The 18873-nt window shown below is 44.7% G+C and overlaps 1 protein-coding gene and 1 long non-coding RNA gene across 5 annotated transcripts in view; one reads left to right on the forward strand and one right to left on the reverse strand.

The window, feature by feature from the left end:
* Positions 1-4261, reverse strand: part of PALM2AKAP2 (PALM2 and AKAP2 fusion) — a 106088-nt gene extending 101827 nt beyond the window's left edge. For 3 of the 4 annotated variants that reach the window (XM_025888417.2, XM_073876579.1, XM_073876578.1), the window contains exon 1: positions 4111-4261. The gene's annotated coding sequence lies outside the window, so the exon portion shown is untranslated. The remainder of the gene's footprint in view (positions 1-4110) is intronic. The other variant, XM_025888416.2, reaches the window with a different exon arrangement.
* Positions 4262-4416: 155 nt separating this feature from the next.
* Positions 4417-18873, forward strand: part of LOC141369932 (uncharacterized) — a 67576-nt gene continuing 53119 nt past the window's right edge. The window contains exon 1 of the long non-coding RNA XR_012373521.1: positions 4417-4722. This is a non-coding gene — a long non-coding RNA (uncharacterized lncRNA). The remainder of the gene's footprint in view (positions 4723-18873) is intronic.

Raw genomic sequence — 18873 nt, forward strand, 5'->3', positions numbered from 1 at the left:
AAGGGGCCAAAGGACAATGACATACATTCTCCACCGAGTCCTGTAGCTCTCCCGGCTTCCTAGCATTCATACCACGACCCCCTCAACCAGGACATGTATCCTCCAAGACTTACCAGACCAAACAAAAACACCCAACTTCTCAAACCCACCTGAGGGAGGCTCCAGCATCTCACCCCCCCATCCCCCTGATCGCTGTCTTCTGCCTGGATAAGGAAATGAGCAGCATTCTGCCTCCACGGGCCCCCTTCTCCAGTGGCATGGCCCATTTGGTCACTCTGAGACTCCCACCGAGATGGGAACAAATACCAGTTACATGTCCCTGATCCCACTCAAATGTGCCCCCCAAGGCCCGGAAGTACGGGTGTGCCTGGATTTTAGAGACAAATACTACACGGGGAAGAGGTAGGTGGGCCCAAGGATGCTTTCAGGCCCTTCTCCCGAAGGGTCTGTCCTCTCTTGTACCTCCCCAATCTCAGAATTTACCTCAACAGGTAAAAAGAACCCTGGGCTGAAACCTGGAGAAAGCCCATCTTGCTGTACCGTAGGCAAAGGAAAGGTCATGATTAATTCATTCTTCTGGCACTCAACTCTCCAGGGAGTGGGGCAAAGAACAGAAATGATATTTGTATTGGGCTTTGTTTTCTCAAAAGCCAATCTCCAGAGGCTGTCCCAGAGTGGATTCCACAATGACGCTTCTGCACTCCTATAAATCATAATTTGTCTCTCTGCTGACATCACCCAGAGACGACAAAGTCCTAAACTGTCGATGGAAGGACGACAATATAGTCACCACAGTCAACTCACAAGGTGAAGAGCAATCAGGGCAAGATAGCCATTCATTACATCTTAGAAACACACTTGTATCAGCAACAGTTGAAACAAATTTTTAAAACTTAGGTTTAAGCATATATTACTTAGAGCACTTCATTTATTAAGTATCCTAGTTCATCAAGTGCTACTGAAAATCATATAGGCAAACTATAATTTTCTCTTTGAGCAAAATCATGGATTTCCTATTGGAATAGAGATGATTTCAGCTTTCCTATAATAATACATTCCTGAAAAACATGTCTGAAGGGCAAAGGTCCAAAACTTGAACAGTAGTCATAGATGTTCTTAGAAGGGGATTCTCTTGCAAAGAGCCTGGATCTCATCATCATGGATCATGGAGGCACTGCCACCCTCAGGCCCAAGCCAGTCAACGTGCTGGTGGGGAAGGCTGGTGCCAGTGAAGGATCCCTAACCTTAAGCATTTTTAGCTTCACAGAGAACTCTATCCATGGGTGTAGAGTTTACACAGTATAAAGAAAATGATGTCGTTTCCTAGCAAAACTTACTAAAACTGTTGAACCTAATAAGTACATGAATTAATTGGTTCAAGTTTCCAGTAGTTGGTACAGGATCCCTGATCAATAATCTAAATAAAGGATGACTCTTGTTTCTCAAAATCAAAGAACAGTCATTCCAGAGGCTAATTCAAGATTGATCATCAATTCCACCAGCAGTGAGAAATGTATAACATTAAAGAATGGAACTACACATCACCCTTTTGGTCTTTAGAAGTAACTTTCAACATGCTCCTGTTTCAATTGTTTAAATTCCTCAACACAACCTCCACCCAAATTCGATTTCATTCTTATCTGAAACGTTTCTCATTATCTTAATAAGTAGAGACTTGTAATAACACCCGTGATAGAAATCCGAGACATGGATGCTTTCGGAGTCAACCAAATCTCTAAGGATGCTATCTAGACAACAATTCTAATAATTAACCAGAAAGTCCAGGGTGTTAGCATTTCTCAAAGTCATATTTAATAGTTAATTCCATACTAAAATATGGAAAGTTTTAGAGTAAAACAACCAGTGGATCATTTTCCCCTCACTTGGTAACAAGTTAAGACAACCTGCTTCGTCTTATTACCCTGCGATCCTGAGGCTCCTGAGTCAGAATGAGCCACTTATGGAAATGAAATAATCTCTGACCACAGGACCCTGAACTTTGCAGGCCAGGAGCCATGCCAACTGTCAGGCCAGAACTATGAGATAATGGATATTTCAAAATGTCTGCCCCATCTCAGAGCCTGGCCACCTCTCTCACACCAGTACCTCAGCATCCCAGAGAGACACTGAAGTGAACTTTGCTGCCAGAGAAACATCTCAACACCTAACTGCATGCAGTCTGCTAGGAAAGGGACTACGAGGCCCAAAGAGGATTACTTTCATTTTTCTTGGCTCCTAATTTTATTAGTGCAGCCCAAAATAATTGCAGGACCTACATAACCCAATAGGGTACCCACTCAAAGGAGAAGGTGCCCTCGGAGCAAAGAGCCTGTGTCAAACCTGGGCAGGAGAAAGTCGGCCGTGGACAGCTATTTAGAAAGTATGTTAGGGCAAGTTTTAATTTTTAAGGGCTGTATGTTTAACGAAACAGAGGAAGCTCCTTCAGAGATACACATCATTTTTGGACATGCTTACTCTGAAATTTTATTGATCAAGGTTGGGGATGCTGCCAGGCTGGGAGAAAGAGAGAATGTTTAATTAAATTAGGACCATTTCCAGGAAGAAAACTGTGATGCTTAAGTGAACTCTCTCTTTAATTAGAACACAACCAGGGAAAGAAATCTCCTGGGTTACAATGGTGGGCGTTGGCCTCCAGATGCCAGTGAACACGTGAAGAGGGAAGGTTGCTTCCCCTGAGGAACTTGTTGGCAGATTCGAAGATGAACTATACAGAGATGTATAGTTGTGTGTTATGTGTGTGCCATCTCTTTTCAAAGGTAAATACATTTAAGAGTCGGGGGGAGGGGGGGGAGGAAGCTTGCCCAAATTATTGGCGCCGCACTTAAAACTGCTGCAGAGAAGGGTACAGATTTGTCAAAGTCTGACCACACAGCCTTTCCGAGCCAAACCAATACCACCCCACGCGGGAAACTGGCTTTACCGGGTCTGGAGAGACAACCCATCCACCATCTCTCCAAACAAGTCAACTTCCTTTCGACGCCCCCTTTTTGAGGATTAGGGAGGGATCCCCAGCGCCAGCGAGTGTCTGCCCTGAGGGCAGGGAGCTCAGTAACCCACTGCTCGACCTGCTCATCCTCACTCCCCATGGCACACAGCCGGCCCTCAGCCTTCAGGACCCCCCACCCGCCTCGCTTTCCTCCGCAGGTTCCCGGGCTCCCAGCACTCCCGGACTTTGATTCAGTCCCGGTCCTCCACTATGTTTCTCCAGAATTTCTCAGGGCCGCCAGGATCTCCTCGCTCTCGTCCCTGAGGGCACGCCACCCACCCCCCATTACCGGCACCATTTGCCCATCACCACCACGATCCACCCCTTCCACTCCCCAAAGAGTCCCCACAAAGGACCCAAAGAGACGTACCCTCGGCTTTATCCAGGATAAAAGAGCGGATCCTAGCAGCCGGGGTCTCAGCCTCAGGCCAAACTTCCAGGCTCAGCACGTACCCCTCCGTCCCCGCGCAGAGAGGCTGCCCTCTCGGCCCGCGTGGTCTTTGGAGTGCAGCTCGCAGACCCAGTCCACAAGGCTCTGGCTGGTCAGGGAGCCGGCCCTCCCCGGCCTTGGACTCCCGGCGCAGCCCCTGAGCCCCCCAAACGCCCCAGCACTGCCATTTAAGGACCCGCGTCTTCCTCGGGAGCTGGAACCGGTGGCTCCATCCTCTGCTGCTCCCGGGTCCCGAGGGGCGGCCACGGCCGTTAGATATTCCCCGCTTTTCCTGTACAGCCCGTGTGTGTGTGTGTGTGTGTGTGTGTGTGTGTGTGTGTGTGTGTGTTAGGGGGCAGGGGAAAGGGCCCTAAGTTTATTTTAAAAAGCACATATAAGTATTGAATAAAGCAGCCAAAGGCTTGGCCCTCCCCCAAACCTAGGAATTCAAAGCCACATGGCCACAGCCCTTTCCAGCCAGGCCCCCTCCCCGCACACGCTCCGCTAGGCAAGGCCATAAAAGCCCTTTAAAGTCCGCGATCCTTCCGAGGACTCCCCAGATCCGCAGCCGCTCCCAGGCCTCCCTTTCCCCACGCCTGAGGCCCCCACATCAGGGGGGCGCTTTGGGGACGCGGTGTCGGGGGTCGCCGCGCCCCCGGCCTGGGCCACCCACCTCTGGGCGCGGGATCCGGGGGGACGCAGTCCTCGAGCTCCCTCCCGCTCGGCCCCTGCCTCCTCGTTGGGGCGTCCGAGGGGCTCCGGCGAAGGCGTGCGGCAGCCCCGGACCCGGCCGTGCGCGTCTGCCTGGAGCCGCGGCCGCGGGGCGAGCTGGAGGGCTGGGAGCGCCGCCCGTCGGCTGTCGGCCGCCGGAGCCCGCCCCCTCCCCGCCCCTCCCCGCGCCCGGGCCGCCCCTCCGCTTCCACATGCCCTCCCCATCCACCCACACCTCTCTGTGGCTTCGGTGGAATCCAAGCCCAAACCGAGAAACCACGAAATGAGTGAATGGATAGATTGGAGGGATGGAGAGATGGATGAATAGAGGGACCGGGCCAGTGAAGCCCTGTTATTTCCTAACTGGGGCGAGGGCTCTGTGTCTGGGGATGTGGACCTGTGTCAGCGTACGGGTGGGCGTGTCGGCGTGTGCACATGCGGACGTGTGTTGGTGTACACATACGTGTGTATGGGTAGGTGGAACAGTGTGGGTGCCTGTGCGCACTCGCAACGCCAGGAGCTGCGAGGAGAGAGCGATCCTTCATTTCTTACCCAGCATCATGACGGGCCCCGGGTAAGTACCACCGCTGGCAGCGGCTAGGAAGTGCGTCTTGGTGACAGGGATGGGGTCTCCCTGTGTTTGGGGGCTCCCCCGATATGGCCCAGAGGCCGAGGTGTGGACAGGGATGTTTCTGGCTCTCTGGCTAGCCAGAGCCGTCAGGCTGCCCTCCCCATTGTGGCAGACGGCGGCCTGGTGTCAAAGCGCGTGTTAACAAAGCCAGCGGTGGGGAAGGAGGCAGGTGATACACAAGGTGCGGATCTCTTGGGCCGGTGGCCGGCCATCCCTCACTCTGGAGCGGTCTGAAATTTCAGTCTGTAATCCCCTCCCCCACCATGAATATTTAACTAATGTTAATGACCCTTTGGAAAGGGACTGTCTCAAAATCCTCAGAGGACACACACAGAAAACACCCCACACTGAAAGGAGCATGTTTAAAAAGCAAGCGCTTATCTTCCTCTGCTCGACCTCTGCAGAGGAAAATAATATAAACCCAGGTTTCTTGAATTCAACTTTCCACTAGCAATGATGGGGGTTTTCGTTTTCCTGTTTATTCTCCCTCCAGCTTTGCAAGTCAGAGCCCCATTGCTCTCCTTTGAGTTTCCATTCTAGGTAGGCCTGCTTCTTTCTGAACCCCTGGCCAAGGTCCTGGGGTCCTCTCCGGAGAGTCGATTTTGCATGCCAAACTCAGCAGGAAAGACAGCTGCCGGTCCCGTTCTTCTTTACTAATACACAAAGGTCCTTGATCTCCCATACAAAGAAATGATATCATCGGGAAGTGCTCAGCAAGCCTCTCCATGCTCATGACAGGTACATAACAGCACCCTCCGGAGAAAAGGCATCTTTCCCGTCTTGAGCTTTATTCACACCTTTACTGGAGGGAGGGGCTGAAGTCCACAATGGAGATGTCTGTTGTTCTCCTCAGGGTTCCTGAATGTCAACAGGCTTCTTTTTCTTGCGACTTAGGAATTGTTTCAGCAGCCTTCGGGGAGGTCTCCACTCTTGAATTTCAATAGAATTTACTGATCCATGGTCAGAAATTATAGAGCTTCATCCTCAATCATTTCCTGTTCTTTCTCTTCCCTTCCTTTTCCTTCCATCTACCCTTTCTTCCGTCCCTCCTTCCCTCCCTCCCTTCATTCTTTCTTTCCTTCCTTCCTTCATTCCTCCTTCCTTCCTTCCTCTGTCCCTTCCTCCCTCCCTTCCTTCTTTCCCTCCCTCTTTCCTTCCTTCCTTGTAGCTCCTCCTGTCACTGACTTAAGGAGTTAAATATCTGGGTGCCCTACATCATGATCTATTTTTAACATTTTAGTAACACATGAAAAACTCACATTGAAAATGAGTGTGTTTGGGTAGAGTTATTTATTTATATGGATTACAGACTCTCCAAGAAAACATTCTAAAATTAGAGCAGAGGTAAGGTTTTATAAACAGTATTATGGCAGGTGCATCATGACTCTTTCTTCTTATGTTTCTAAATTAGAATAAATGTAAAGTTTATCAATCAAATTTGTTTCATTATTAAAGTGTACAGCAATTCACACCGGCTGAATTACATCTTTCCTAAAGCAATGTCGATGTTAATATTAATTTTTTAAAGATTTATTTGAGAGAGAGAGAGAGAGTGCACAGGGGGGAGGGGCAGAGGGAGAGGGAGAGAGAATCTTAAGCAGACTCTATACTAAGCGCAGAGCCCAACGTGGGGCTCATCTCACAACCCTGAGATCACAACCTGAGCTGAATCCAAGAGTCAGACGCTTAGCCAACTGTGCCACCCAGGCACCCCGATGTTGATATTAATTTTAATTTAATATTACTTTTAATACTGATTAATATTAATTTTCTGTTATATTAATTTTAAAGCTCTGGTATATTTTACAGAAAACTACTGGGAATATTAATTTAGGAAAAGCGCATGTTCAATAGATATTAATTTACAAGAACATTTCCTTTTCTTCCATCTCATAAAATGTTAAGGAAGTAGCCATGATTAAACATTTTTTAATGTAAAGCGCTTGTACATTCCAAATGCTCAGAAATATTTTTTTTAATTTGTTCAGTGAAATCAAGGGTATGAACATCTGCATGTGAAAGTAAAAACTGTTCTTAATTAGCATTTTCTCATTTATTTCCCCCTCCATCAGTGGTTCTCAGTCAAGAGTGACTTGACCCCCCAGGGGACATGTTGACAATGTCTGGAGACATTTTTGATTGTTTATAATGGGGGATGCTACTGATATCTATTGGGTGAGGCCAGAGATATTCCTAACAACACCCCAGCAACAAGATTTATCGCGTCCCAAATGTCAATACTGCTGAGGTTCAGAATCTGGCCCTGTACTCAAAGCCAATACTAAGGACCACAGACATCAGAACCACTACAGTTACCAAAAAGGCAGATTCCTGGGCCCCACCTTTACCTACTAAGTCAGAACCTATGGGGGCAGGCTAGGAAAACTTTTTTAACAGCTGCTTGGTGAGCATAAGAACATGAAGGTATGAGAAATCCTAGAGATGGGAAAAGCAGGCTTTACCACCTAGCACATTCTTTTTTTTTTTTTTTTTGGAGAGAGAGAGAGAGAGCGAGCCTGTGGGTATGAGCAGGGGAGGGGCAGAAGAAGGGGGAGAGAGAGAATCTTAAGGAGGCTCCATGCTGAGGGCAGATCCTAATGCACAACCCTGAGATCATGACCTGAGCAGAAATCACAAGTTGGACTCTTAACCAACAGAGCCACCCAGGTAGCCCATCACCCAGCACATTCTTATGGGTATATCACATCATATATCTCTTAACATGATAATGATTATTAGAGCTGAGAATATTTTATGAAAGAAGCACATTTAGTCTCTTAGATGCACTTTAATTTTTTTTTTTAAGATTTTATTTATTCAGGGGCGCCTGGGTGGCTCAGTCGTTAAGCATCTGCCTTTGGCTCAGGTCATGATCCCAGGGTCCTGGGATTGAGCCCCGCATTAGGCTCCCTGCTCCACGAGAAGCCTGCTTCTCCCTCTCCCACTCCCCCTGCTTGTGTTCCCTCTCTCACTGTGTCTCTCTCTGTCAAATAAATAAAATCTTAAAAAAAATAACGATTTTATTTATTCATCTGTCAGAGAGAGAGAGAGAGAGCACAAGCATGGGGAGTGGCAGGCAGAGGGAGAAGCAGTCTCCCCACTGAGCAAGGAGCCCGATGTGAGACTTGATCTCAGGACCCTAGGATCATGAACTGAGCTGAAGGCGGACGCTTAACTGACTGAGCCACCCACATGTCATCTAGATGCACTTTAGAAGCACATTCAAAGCAAAGAAAGGGCTACTAATTCTGTGAAATAAAAAATCTACCTGGGATGTGTAAATGTTAAATGCTCCCAAAGGCCCTATACCATCTAGGACACAAAACCTATGGAAATGTTGCTTAGCAGAAGAACTCAGGATTTTTTTTGTTATGACAAAATGTACATTTCTGCTCATTTTGCATCTGCCATGCTGCTGACCCACATAAACTGTGCACTGAGCAACAGTGGCCTCCAGGGAACCCAAGAAATACAATATACTTGCTAAAGAAACATCAAAGGTAAAGGTTAGTTTCTGGGAAAGAAGTCAGCCTAGACACAGTTTGACAAAACCTCTTCTTTCTCTCTTCTCAAACTGAGCAAAATGAAATCCAAATCCAGCAAATACTGGTCTATCAGTAGCTACATGCCTCCAACCTTAGAGAAGAGTAGAAGTTGAAAAAAAGACTTGTGAGTGGCTCAGAGAGGTGATTTGCAAACCCAAAGGAGGGCCAAGACTGGCCCATTATAAAAGAGAATTTGCCACTTCCTCCTTCTAGCAAGTAGAAACATCGAAAAGCATCAGCTGGGTGTAATCCTCATATGTTAAATGTGTCCCATCGAAAATAAAGGTTTGCTAAGAAAAAGGAGGAGGAGGAGGAGGTGGGGGGCGGGAGGGCAAAGGAAACAAAACCAACCCCAAAAAGGCTGGCCCCCATCAAACCAATAGCCCTAGATCTTAGAGCTTTCCCAGCAAGCAACAGGTAAAGTCATTGGAAATTTAGGAACAATCCCAATCCCAAGGTCATTTCCATGGGACCAGATGTACCACTGAAAATCTAAAAGAAGAAAAAAACAGGGAGAAGTATTTGCAACATATATAACAATGAGTTACTAGCTCTAATATGTGAAGAGTTCTTACAAATCAATAAGAAAATTGAAGAAAATCACTAAATACTCAATAGAAAAAAAAATAACCTAGTAGTTTATAGATGAATAACTGGCCATGGAACTTAAGAAAATATGCTCAAACTCTTCATAATTAAAGAAATGCAAGCGAAAATACTGGGGCAATATATTTTGCCTATGAAATTGGTAAATACATAAAAACAAAAATTTTACTTATTTTTGGTGAGGGAGTGATGAAAATTAAGTGATTGTTATACTCCGTTGATGGGAATATACATTGACATTAATAAATTGGTAAATTCAGAAGACAATTTGGGGCTATCTCTTGAGATAAAAAATGTTGATACACTGCTCAAGGGCAATTCACTTTGGGAATTCAGAAGCTTATAAAATCTATGGAGTCAGATGAAAGATTAGGGTGGTGGGGAGAAGTCAGTGAATGAGAAATTCCTGATCACTGATAAGGCCCAAAGAAAGAGAATATTTAACATACACTTTTCAAGTTGTTTGCTGTGCTGTGTTGTGATACAAGTACTTCTGGTGACCTGTAAACCTCTTAAAACAGCATTTGTTTGGAGAATCAAAGGCAAGGGGCTTGTATGAGGCTTGGTACAGGGTGGCTATCAGGCAAGATGAATGCGAAATGACGAAGTCAGACAAAGTAAGAAATCAGAACAAGAAGTGACCAGAAGAACTACTCCCCCAACACACCCCTGCCACTTGAGTTCATCACTTGAGTTAAAAGCCCATAAAAATAGTGGGGTGGGCACTGGACATCTTCCACTTTGTCAGTAGGAGTTCAAATAATTTTACTTTAAGTATAAAAGGAAAGATTTATCCCTGCTGGCTGCATGACTTGGGATAGCCAACCAACTAATTCCTGGGATTCACACAGGTCATTTGCTTGCTTTCTAAATCAAACCATGGTTTTACCTTGAATATCTGGATGGTTTGTATGTTATGGATTTCCAACTTAAGACATTTCTCCACTGATCCTGGATTCTTATCTAAAGACAAAAAGGGCATCTCTAGATAATGTGGCTTTTTCATAGAAGGGATGACCCATTCATAGAACATTTTAACCATCAACTTTTTTTTTTTAAGATTTTATTTTATTTATTTATTTGAGAGAGAGAGAATGAGAGATAGAGAGCACGAGAGGGAAGAGGGTCAGAGGGAGAAGCAGACTCCCCGCCGAGCAGGGAGCCTGATGTGGGACTCCATCCTGGGACTCCAGGATCATGACCTGAGCTGAAGGCAGTCGCTTAACCAACTGAGCCACCCAGGCGCCCTTAACCATCAACTTTTTGAATGTCCAACACATAAGACTGACATGGGTCAGTCGATGGACTATTTGTTTGGACTTATAGTTGTGTTTTATCAAATTAAAAACACCCTTCTCAAAGCCAACTCTTCTCTAAGGTCAGACCTGGTTGCTAAGTGGTAGTCAGCTCTAAAGACTGCAAATCAGTGTTTCCCAAGCTAGCTCACATCAAAAGTAGCTGGGGGGGGGGGGTGTTTTGTTTTCCTGAGGCCCAGGAATCTATATTTGTTTTAGCTTTCCACATGATTCTGTTCCCCAGTCTGCTTTGGGAGGCACTTGGGGTGGACGCAGTCCTTAGGCAGGAGGAGAGAGGCTTGTGGACACAGAGATAGGGACCATGTCATATGAAAACACTTGGCTCTTAGACCATGTTTACTACCATTCTTGGCCTCATTAGTGATGCCTGCCTTTCCTTCCTTTCCTCTCCAGGGTCTCTGGCTTCCTGTGCCCCAGTAAGTTCCTTCCCTGCCTGTTCTACATTTATTTCCTTTTCCTGCATCCTCACACTCAGCCTCTCCTTTGCCAAACTTCTAACACAAGGAAATGGTGACCTGATTACATTCACCCCTGCTGTCTGAGACTCTTTTTTTCAAAAGACCTTGAAAAACACTCCAGATGAAACTTTCCAAAACCCAAGCAACTTTTGCCCATCTCACTGTCTTTATTTTGTCCCAGCTTGTAGCTGGGCTGTAACCTCTCTACATAGACAAAATGAGAGCGAATCATCCGGATTGCCCATTGTAATGTACCATTAAATGGTAGCATAAAAAGAAAGTCATACAGTATTCCAAACTAAAATCTTCAATGAAAAGCAGCAACATGGGAAGCCTGTGCTGGGAAGGGGGGAAGGAAAAACTCAACTGATGGAGGGGAAAGGCAGGGTGGGGAAGGAAGAGGGCACAGAGGACAGAGTCCCTTGGTAAGGGAAGCGAGAAGGCGCCAATGGCTACAGGGGACAACTATGGGTCCTACATCCTCAGGTTCCAGAGGCCTCGAAGCTCATGTGCTAATGACAAGAATGTACTTATGTATTACTTTGGTATTTAACAACAATAAAGCCCTATAAAGTGGAGGTTCTTTGTTTCTTGGTTGAGGATTTTATCCCATTTAACAACTGAATCATTTAAAAAAATCTACTAGGGGCACCTGGCTGGCTTAGTAGGTAGAGCATCTCTTGGTCTCGGGGTGGTGAGTTCGAGCCCCATGTTGGGTATAGACACTACTTCAAAAAAATTTTATTAACCATTCCAGAGTGCATGCCCTAATGGAGACAAAACATGAAACGAGGCACTTTTTAAAGCATGGCATTGAAAACATAAAATATGCCCAATATTGAACTTGAACTGTACACAGTGTGTTCACAGGACACTGGGAAATAGTGCCCCCCAATGCCCAGGACAGTCTTCCCTGAGTAAACTCAGTGGATATGCTCTTCATTAATGATCAATTTTAAATGCAAAGTTCCCTTTCTTTCCAGTGGTGTTCAATTCCTTTTGAATTTTAGGTAAGATGGAGAATTATTTTTTAGTTTTCATTTATTTTTTTAAAGATTCATTTATTCATTTGAGAGAGAGAGCATGAGCAGGTGGGGCAGAGGGAGAGGGAGAGAGAATCTCAAGCAGACTCTGTGCTGAGCGTGGAGCCTCACTCAGGGCTCAGTCCCACGACCCTGAGATCACAACCTGAGCTAAACCAAGAGTCAGATGCTTAACTAACTGAGCCACCCAGGTGCCCCTATTTTTTTTTTTTTTAATGGGACTGTAACATTTTCCCAGGAATTCCCAAGTTTCCTTCCGAACTTTTAAGCACGGGTTGTTTGTTCATTTATGGAAAGAACCATAAGGCTTTTCATTAATATTAGGGGTGGAGAAAGACTACATCTTGACATCTTAAATAATTCTTATTATCGCAGAGGTAGTTTTCCCAGTAGTTTCTGACCAGTCATCAAATGTTTTAATATTGAGAACTATCCAGTGAGAACGTAGGCTTTTTCCTTCTACAACACCGAACACATTAAATTCCTTATCCTCGTGTTAAGGTAAGTTCACCAAAGATGATGAACTATATTGCAAAGGCATTTTAAGTTTATATGATGTACAGAGTAAGTTATTTACTTACCTATCCAAAGTGTTAAGATCTTTTAAATATGGAGAATGCTAATCGCTGCTTCGACAGCATGTTTAAAGCTTCTGTTGGGATGGGACCATGGCCAGTGTAAAATCACTTTTGAAGCCACAACAGCTTATGATAAAGTCAACTAAATATGCAGAGCCACATCATCCATGCAGACTCTGCACCTCCTCAGGTCAACGGCTTCTTCACAGCTCCTCCTTACTTGCTTGCTCTCCTCCCTCCCTCCCTCCTTTCCTGCCTCCTGTCCTCCCCCCCCCCCCCCCTTTCCTTTTCTTTTTAGACCACTGCCTGGCTAATTTTAGGAGCAAGCACTGCATACTCAAATACCTTAAGAAGCCTGTTATTCTGACAGATAACAGAAATGGGTAAAGCAGCCAGGTATCCGAAACAGTCTGTGACTCCCGTGAGGGGCTCAGGCACTGAGGAGCCCGGGTGCTGGACTGATAAGTAATTTATAGCCTCGTTGAGATAAGATAGGCGGGCACTGAGACCAGGACAGCGTGTTTGGCTAGATGACTGTTGATGCTCCTGTTTTTTATTTTAAGCATTTTCTGTACTTGCTTGGGATGGGGGAGGGCATATCACAATGCCAGAGCCAGGAAACTAAGAGCTAGGGGGAAAAATGACTTGTCACCCAAGCCACATCCCTCATTTGACAGTATAGACAAGTGTCCATGAAATATAGAGTCTCTGGAGCGAGAAGCCTGGGATTGGATCCTGATCTGTCCCTTATTAGCTGTGTGAACTTGGGAAAGCCATCTCCCCGAATCCTCACATGTAAGAGGCAGATCAGAACTTCTACCATATATGGTTGTTGTGAGCATAATGAGATCATCCACGTAAAGCTGTAAGCTCAGGGCCGGCTACAAGGTCAGAAGTCCGTGTTAGTTGTTATTAGCAAAGACAATGAATCCTAGGTGGGGGACAGAACTTGCATAGCATTACTCAGCAAGACTGGGTCAAAGTCAGGACTCAAATGTCAAGCCTGCTCACTCTCAGTCCAGTGTGAAGTTCTTTGCTGTAAGTTTGCTTCCCTTGGTATTTCCATCATTTCTACAGCAAACAGTAAACAACAAGAACCCCTTCCACCTCACACTCTTCCCTTCATCCAGAAAGCCCTGCTCACCAGCCCCGGTCTGTCCACCTCTTCCCCTTCAAGGGTCTCTTCCTCAGCCTGCCCCCAAGGCAGCTATTCCCCAACCACAATCTTCTTCCCTCCATTTCCATCATCCTGACCTTCCCCTGGATAGAGACATTCTATTGAGTGCACCCTAGAATCCTACCTGCAGCTTTGCATCTTCCCTCAAGTATCCATCAAACCCACTTACTCCAGCCAAACTCTGTACGTGCCTCCCTGCCCCTCCGTTCCCCTGCATTTCCTGACTGAGAGTCCTGCAGTGCCCATGGCCACCTCTGCCCTCTTCCTCACCAAGGTCCAGCCACTGTGGTTTCCCCTACTGTCCCTACTGCCTCTGCGTGGTCCAATCCTGCCTCCTTTCTCCCCTGGACCATTCACTGGCCTCTTAACAGGCATTTCTGCCTTCGGCCTCTCCCCCATCTTGTCTACAGTGTACGTGGGTTGGCCTCCTAAACCACTCTCTAATGGTTCCTCTTGCCAAAATTAAAATTCCTTCTTATTCAATCATTCACTCATTTCACAGATATTTATTAAGGTCCTGCCACGTACAAAGCATCATTGCATGATGATATGGAGGGGACAAACAGGCAGGTGCTTTCTCTCTCTCTGGGACCACTGAGCCTGGAGGGGGAATGGGGGTTCTCCTTGCTATTTCCTCCAGACTACTGTCCTCCTTTCTCAGTAAACTCTCCTCCCTCACCACCTGAAGATTTCAGCACCTGTCACTCTGTCCAGCACCATTCTGATTATAAATCACTACAATAAAATGCTCTTCTGACTGGTCCCCATTTGAGTAGGTTTCTAGGAAATTTCTTTTTAAACACAAAGGACCAACTCCCAAAAATAACCTTTTAAAGCACATTGAATAAAATACTTCCTAAACTTTTCGGTAAAAAAAAAAAATGCACTTTTAAAACATCAAAAAAACTAGACTTTCCTGTAAGGCAAATTCCAAGAAGAATTTGGTATTTTTTTTTTTAAGATTTTATTTATTTATTTGACAGACAGAGACACAGTGAGAGAGGGAGAACACAAGCAGGGGGGAGTGGGAGAGGGAGAAGCAGGCTTCCTGCTGAGCAGGGAGCCTGATGTGGGACTCAATCCCAGGACCCTGGGACCATGACCTGAGCCAAAGGCAGACACTTAACGACTGAGAATTTGGTATTTCATATGAAAGGATCAATGACAGTCTGTGACTTCCTTGAGGGGCTCAGGCACTGAGGAGCCCAGGTGCTGGACTGCTACATTTCTGACATTTACCATGGGTGGATTCGGTTGGCCTCCCCTCCTATTACCTGTGTCATTCTTCTTTCTTTCATTCCCTTAATCACAAACACCGTCTTTTCAGACACATCACTTGCACAAAAAATGTGTGGCTTGAAAGTTACTGATTCCCTCCATGAGGAAAGCATACTTTTTGGTCTTTGCTCTGGATCTGAACTCCAGGTGAATGGCTGCTTGTGAAGTTAACCAGCTCAACATTTCTGAGAAAAGGAAGAGTGCTCATCTCGGGCAGGAGATGCGTAGGCGGGACCTTCCATGGATTGCTTTACCTTCCTGTGCCTCAGTTTCCCAGTCTTTAAAATTGGGACAATTACATAGTTATCTGTATCATGAACCTGTGGAGAGCGTTGGATGCTCACAAAGTCCATAGAACCTACCTCTTAGATTTTCGGCAGGTGTTAGCTACTTATGATTTATCTGTGCCTGTCTATGCTCCGTCATTTCCCAATGTTCAGTCCCAAGAGCCAGAGTGGTCTTAGATAGGATCAGCTCTTGACTAACTCCTTCTCCTAGAGAATCATAACTATTTTCCTGTTGTTAAATTTTAATTAAAATATTCGGGGGCACCCGGGTGTCTCAGTTGGTGAAGTGTCCAACTCTTGATTTCAACTCAGGTCATGATCTCGGGGTCTTGAGACTGAGCCTTGCATCAGGCTCCACGCTCAGCTGGGAGTCTGTTTGAGATTCTCTCTCTCCCTCTCCCTGTGCCCCTCTCCCCTCCCTCTCTAATAAGTAAGTAAGCAAGTAAGCAAGTAAGGAAATAAGTAAGTAAATAAATAAATAAAATATTTTCCCAATTATAAAGGAAATGCATCCTCATTGTATGGAAAGCACTAAGCTGTGGGCTCTGGAATGTTACAGACTTCGGACTGAATCCGAACTCCACTCTTACAGATTCTGTGACCTTGGGAAAGTCACTTAACTCCTCAGAGCATCGATTTCTGCGTCTGTAGCACCAGCGGGACCAGGAGGGTACCTGCCTCACACCTGCCTCACAGTGTAGTTGTGAGTGTTAAATGAAGTAACGCAGGTTAAGTAACATAGTGCCTGGCCCTAGTGCATGCTGGGAAAGAAGGGGAGGACAAATCAGGAAGGGAAGAAAGAAGGAAAGAAGGAAGGGAAAGAGGGAAGGAGGGAAGGAGGAAGGAAGGAGAGAGGGAGGGAGGGAGAGAGAGAGGGGGAAGAATGAGAGACGGAAAGGGAGGGAAGGGTGAGAAGGTAAGAGAAACAGGAAGGCGGGTCAAGACTATCACAGGATAAGAAAAGCCTGATGAAGTCCACATGGAGGAAAAAGGTTTATTTTAATAAATTGTCCAATACAATGAAAAATGCTTAGAAACAGGATGCATTTTTTATTTCAAAAAGAAAAAGATTCTCTGCCTCTTTTGCAATGCCATTTCTCCTAAGAGGGATTTTCCTTTGTCACTCATGGGATAAACAATATAAACTTGGAAATTTTTTTCATATTTGGGTTTTGTTCATACTTTCTTTGCAAGAACCAACATATTTAAAACACATCAAGAATAATAAAAATAGTGGATGAATGTTTGTCTGTTTCTCAACCTTCAATAAGCTTTGATAGTCAAAATTTCCAGAGGATTTAGTGACATTAATTTGAACAATCACCCTGAACATTTGAATCTGTTTAAATATGGTACACCTCATAGAAAAGTGTGCAACACAACATTCGATAAATCAATTTTTTACCTAAAAGCTAACAAATGCTGTGTAACAGAGAAGTGCAGGTATCTTAGGACACACTAAATGAAGAAACTGCCCTAAGCTCAGGCATGGTGGGGATAGCGGTCTCCTAATAAATATTGCAGGACATCTATATGCTGAATTTCTCCAGATTCCATGAAAGGTCTATTTATTCACTGTGGGCCCAGCTTCCCTTATTTACTGAAGAGGCAGTTCTGTTTTATCATATTCATGAATCACCCCAGTAGAAAGATAACGAAAATGTAATCAGAATATAAATAGGGTGAGGACCCAAGGGCAAGTCCGAAAAACAACCAAATCTCGGGCATGAAATCTAATCTTATCCCACCAGGTAGACTCCAGCTTTGTATTGAAGAACAAATGCAAACAGAACCACAGAAAAGCTCCCTTATTGATCAGGGGCTGTGAGAATGACTTTATACATTTGCATACAAGCCTTGTCATTCTGTTCTACCAAAGCAGTGTGACATAGTCATTAAGAGCAAGGGCTGCCTGGTTAGATCTGGGCTCTGAGACTCCTTGGCTGTGTCCTTGGAAAAGTTACTTAGTCTCTCCGTACCTTTTCTTCCTCTATAAATTATTCATAGTACCTCTCTCACAGGGTTGTGGTAAAAAGCAAATAATATAATCCCCTAAGCATCCAGGGCCCGGATCCATGAACGACACATGGAAAGTTCTCAATAAATTAGAATAAAGAAATATTCTTTAAGAAATATCACTATCAACATTATGCATATTATTCTCATTATTTGTTTTTCTAAACTGAACTAGACTAGAAATTCATCATGTTAGAGATGAAAAATTAGTGGTCTATGAGCATTTGGAGAACATGATGACCAATTCAAGATTCAATACCCTACCCTCTTGGCCCAGTTCCCTTTGGGAGAGGGGGTGGGTATTGCAGCAGCTGGGACTTTTTCCTTTTCAGAAATAGACATAAGTGTGCTGAGCTAAAATAAATGTCATATCTCTATTGGCTCATTGCTGAAGAAGCAACTGTTGCAATAACAATAGGCTCAGGCTTGAGTTACATCAAAACAGCCTTGCTCTTGGGATGGAAGCCTTTTGGTATTTTGCCATCTGTTCTCCTAGCCAATCGATCACCTTGTCTGAGCATGTTTTCTCTTTTTACATACAACTTACACATATGTCATGATTTTCACCACATTAACCACAAGTTTGCACTCCAACAGAAGAAAGCAAGGAGGAAGGCCATTGGGGGATGGGTAGAAGAAAGAGATGGAAGGGCAGGCATTTGCTAATTTATCTAAAGGAACATTAGATGCTCACTTAAACAATCTTAAATACTTGTAGAATGAAGCAAGATGTTCCTGCCTATGATTCTGACAGATATTCCTGAGAATTACACTCAAGATTTATGAGACCTCCGTGATGCCCAGCTTGTTTCAGAAGGACAAGGCCTATTGTAAATGGCTACATGAATAATTTGTTTTTTAGGAATGACTTGTGACCGTTCTAAATGCTCCCAGATAGTCATGGTGATTTATTAATAAATGAAATTGAGAGGCAAACCCCTGCTTAAGCGGGACCCGGATTGGCAGCTTTCCAAGAGTACCAAAAACCAGTGGCTTCTGACAATGGGTTCTGCATTTGATTTCCTTACCTTAGTTCTATGGGAAGTCACAGACTTTGGTACTTGCCAATGAGCCCCTCATAAGAAGACAGGCTTATCTGCAAATGGGCTCTGACCTACATGGACAGAGACTATTTCTAGAGCTTTATCATCATTAGTTGCTCCCACTGCTGGAATGTTAGAAATGAACATAAGAGGAAATGCACTGGTGTATCCAGGAAATATTTGTGAATATATCAGAACTTTGGCTTGGAAGATCCAGGCCACTGTTATCTATTTTAGGAGGTGACCACTCAGAGAGAGGGAAATTTTACCAAGTAATAGAGTTGGTAAAAGTGCAAGAATATTTCATCAACATTTTAAAAGCCGGGATGATGAAGCTATCTGCAGAAAATGAAATCAGGCCAACACTGATAGCCCAGCTAAAATTAAAATTCTAGAATGGGCTTCAGAAAAATCATAACATGCCCAGATTGAGGAAAATCTGTTTTGTTTTTTTTTCCCATTCAGGAGAAACAAACAAACTGGGGACAGAGTTCCCTATAGTTTCATTTAACAGAGAAACAAATGAGGTACAGATCTTGACATGAGTCAGGTTTGGAAGCCTTTATTTCTAGAAAAAAAAGAAGTCAGGAGAGGTCTGTTGATAGGCTATCAGTATATTTTGGGAACTGAAACTGTGTATCTGTCTGATTTAAAGCTTCATATAACACATTGTTATCCCTGAATGAAGTCATAGTTAAAAAAAAAAAATCCCAAACCACAATAATCAAAAGCATTAAGCAATTATCT

The sequence above is a fragment of the Callorhinus ursinus genome, unplaced genomic scaffold (assembly GCF_003265705.2).
Source record: "Callorhinus ursinus isolate GAN/ISIS: 27379988/994484 unplaced genomic scaffold, GSC_fseal_2.0 scaffold24, whole genome shotgun sequence".
In the NCBI taxonomy this organism is placed as follows: domain Eukaryota; kingdom Metazoa; phylum Chordata; class Mammalia; order Carnivora; family Otariidae; genus Callorhinus; species Callorhinus ursinus.